The 3,896-nt window shown below is 35.8% G+C and overlaps 1 non-coding gene across 1 annotated transcript; it reads left to right on the top strand.

Annotated features, from left to right (window-relative positions):
- The first annotated feature begins 3,065 nt into the window (after window positions 1-3,065).
- LOC117280027 (small nucleolar RNA R71) lies at window positions 3,066-3,172 on the top strand. The gene has a single exon (XR_004510487.1). It is a non-coding gene; the product is annotated as a small nucleolar RNA R71 (small nucleolar RNA).
- Window positions 3,173-3,896: the final 724 nt, after the last annotated feature.

The raw sequence follows: 3,896 nt of genomic DNA, 5'->3' as shown, positions 1-3,896 counted from the left end.
TTACCTGAAAAACAAACAAGTTTAGTATTCACATAAACTTGGTTTGAATAGAGCGAGATAAATAAACAAAAATAAATTTTTAGTTAAATTGAATCGGAAATGCGGATGGATTATTAATTTACGTGTTGTGGTGGAGTTAGCCGTAGATAGAGATTCTTCAATTTTTTTGTCCTAAAATATACTTTGAACATAAAGAGAGGACTTAATGAAGGCAGTAGTGTAGTGATGATGTGGGGACTAGGGAATGATAATGGAAAGTTCAAAAATAGTAAAGAAACAAAACAACTTTTATGTAGAATTAGATAGGGAACTTAACATAGTAAGGGGTGCAGAGCTCGTAGTCGGATAACAATGGCAAGCCCCAATAAGATGAATCTAACATGACTTTGTTAATGCATCCCCTTTGTTTCCCCTACTGCATTTTTTTTGCACCTATTAAGACATTATCCTAACTTGTCCACCTCTTTGGCAACAGTCTGGCATGACTTTCACAATATCGAGGGTTGAGTGACGAGCGCAAAATACAACACGAAATTGATGCTCGCTAGCCAAAGATAATATAGTTTAATTATCGTTTTCATATGGATTGAATTTAAACAATGTTCTAATAATTTTTGGGTTAACTGCTATTTTGGATGATCAGAACTTGGTTTGGATTGATTACAGACTACGATTAACTACTAAAGTAAAACAATTGACAACTGACTGCAAAGAACTAAAGATTAGGAGAGTTGATTTTTTTATCAATGTGAGTAATAAGGGTTATGGGAGAATAGGTGTAAAATAGCTATTCGGGATTCAACTCTAGTTTAATTCACTCTATTGTTCTAATGATTCTTATGAATTCACTCGATGATTAGTTCAAATGTGTAGTCAAGACTCCTCTCTCGATTAAATCTTAACTCTACGAGGTGAACTAAGATATGCACTGTGAAAATATGCAAGCATGCGTTAATGGATTAGTTTTTAGGAAAACGTCACTCGAATATTCTCCTAACTTGATTTAATCAACAATTCAACAAGCTCTTTCGATTATTTAAGAGAATCACTAAATTAAACCAAACAAAATAATGCAAAGATAATCACCAAAATATTCCTCTTTCGATTAAATAAATCGGTGAATAAAGTTACAATAATTCAAAGCTCCATAAACGTATTCAAGCAAAGAACTAGAGTTAAAATCCACAAATATTTATCAAAATACCATATCCTCCAAACCCTAAGGAAAACTACTCCATAATCATGAACGAAGTCATCACAAATATAATTAAAGAGTAAGAAAATATTAATCTAATGTTACAATCCAAACTCCCGTATTAAATTGATGAAAATATGATGAAATCTCGTATCTTGTAGCCTCCAATGCTCTCCAAAAGCTTACAAGGTCAAAAGTCCTTCAAAAACGTCTTTTTGGTGTATTTATACCATTTAGGAACGGGCCCGGACGAAACTATCCTTTCCAAGACGAAGTAGGAAAATACTCTGAGAAATTTGTACAGGCGCGCCACACCATGAGCCGCACCATGCGGGGTGCTAGTGGGAAAGTTCAGAGAGTAGATTCTGACAGGGCAGCAACAATTTACTCTGGCGTACCGCCCCATGCAGTGCGACAATGTTAGTTTCCTAGAGTCATTCGTTTCTTCAATTTTTGACATCCAGACTTGGCTCCTGATCCCCGAACGCGATTCCGGTTTAATTCCTTGGGCTTTTACTCAGATTTCAAAGCTCCAACTTGTTTGATTTAGCTCCCGATTATCTTTTTAACTCGCAATCACTTCCCGCAAGGCATAAAATATATAATAAGTGCAATACGCTAACATTTAAGCTCAAACACAAGTAAAATGTAGTAATTAGAGTGCAAACTATGACTAAAATATGGGATTCTAGCCTATCATCAACACACCACACTTAAATCATTGCTCGTTCTCGGGCAATCAAACTACACTTCACATAGGGTCGGCCTCTTCATCAAACAACTTCCCTAACACATCATGACAAGAATATTTAAGGCAGACTAAGCACCATACCATAACATCTTAGCCTCAAGACTCGACTCACAAGTGCCACGTATTTTCTTCAAAACCCTGCTCACTTACTCTAACACATACGCCAAAGACATTACCTTTCCTTCACAAGTCATGTGCCCTCACACAATCAATAAAGAGTAGTTCCACACACAATAAAGTTCAAGAACAATTAGGAACTCAAGATAGAAAGAATTCACTCACTCTCAAAATTAAAATTCATGTGCCACAGAAGACGCACTATATTCTTGCACGTAGTGTAATACTCTACTAACTCATTGAGCTCATTCAGTCAAAGATCGAGTAGGACTTTATTTTGGTTGTAATGTAGGTTGTAGGACGGGTAGGATACATATAGATAATAGTGACTACACCTCCCTAAGCACTTTAATACATACAAATTCACATTCTAAATCCCACACTTATATTGAACTAAATCTCAACCTTCACACATAATAGCATCAAGCTCTAATTTATTTTTTTGCACAACCAAGATAAGAACTACTACTAACAAGGAATCAATTTTTTTCTAATACATACCCAAACTCTCTTTCTTTTTGTTTTTCATTTCAAAGTTCATATTTTTTATTTTCTCAAGAAAATTCACTTTTTTGTTTTTAATTCCCTACAAGTGCCTCTCACAATTTTTCAAACAGCGCACCTTTTTTTCTTTTCAATATTTCCACTCAAAAACCCAATCATACCTGTACTTAGATTTTAACAAGCTCATAATAATTTCATGTGCTCAAGAGAGGTAGCAGGTACAAATAGATAGTCAATTCAAATAAAATGGATCAGATTTGTAGTGTGGTTGCCAAAAAAATAGCTACTGATGTTTTGGAGCCTACCTGGTGCACCCTAGCTGATTTTATTCTATGTTATCATTTGCAAGCCATTGAATTGCATCTTCAGATAATTCATTCAGAATTGCAACAATCTCCTCAAGAATTTTCTTCATAAGAGGCAACTGCATTGTTTAGCGTTCTCCTGCCATAGAGTGTCAGACCATCCCAGAAATCTTGGAGTTGCATCCACAAGTCTACTCCATGATGCTGACATCTTCTCACAAATATCCTTAAATCTTTCCCATGCTTCAAAGACTGTTTCTATATCTTTCTGCACGAAGTTGTGGATTTCTCTTTGAATTTTCCCTGTTTTTGCAGTTGAACAATATTTTTCAAGGAACTTCTTTGCCATATCTTCCCAAGTTTGAATTGACCCAGTCAGCAAACTCCACAACTAGTGCTTAGCATCTCCCCTTAGTAAAAAAAGAAATGTCCTTAAGTAGATAGTATCTTTTGAAACTTCATTGTGCTAGAAAGTATACATAATCTCATCAAAATCCATTAAATGAGTATTTGGATCTTCATTGGGTTTGCCACGGAAGACACAACTGTTCTGAATGGTCTGAAGTAGCCCTTACTTGATCTCAAACTTATTGGTTGTGATCGAAGGTGTCACGACCCAATTCCATAATAGGTCGTAATGGTGCCCAACACTGTTGTTAAGCAAGCCAACACTGATCAACTAGGGACTTCCAGCTTAGATAAATTTGTAAACTGTAGCTTTTCCTTATTTAAAAAAAAATAGATTTCGGAGTTTAAAATTTTAACATAAATAAATAGAAGCAATTAGTACTAATCGTAATCATATGAGCAAACCAAAACCATAAGTCCACTAGTGTGTGGGCCAAGACCTGGTGTCATAAGTATGTGGGTAATCTAGTAGAATATACAAAACAATGCTAGCCTACTGTCTGAAAGAAAATAGACAGAAAATAAAAGAACATAAGAGAGACTCCAGCTGCTGCAGAAGTGCTCAAGAGGGCAGCTCACCGAGAAGTCTCGAGCTGGGAAATCAGTCTACGTGCCG

Source organism: Nicotiana tomentosiformis, chromosome 7, assembly GCF_000390325.3.
Source record: "Nicotiana tomentosiformis chromosome 7, ASM39032v3, whole genome shotgun sequence".
NCBI lineage: Eukaryota > Viridiplantae > Streptophyta > Magnoliopsida > Solanales > Solanaceae > Nicotiana > Nicotiana tomentosiformis.
Note: the sequence above shows the minus strand (reverse complement) of the source record. Positions and strands in the feature narration are given on the sequence as shown.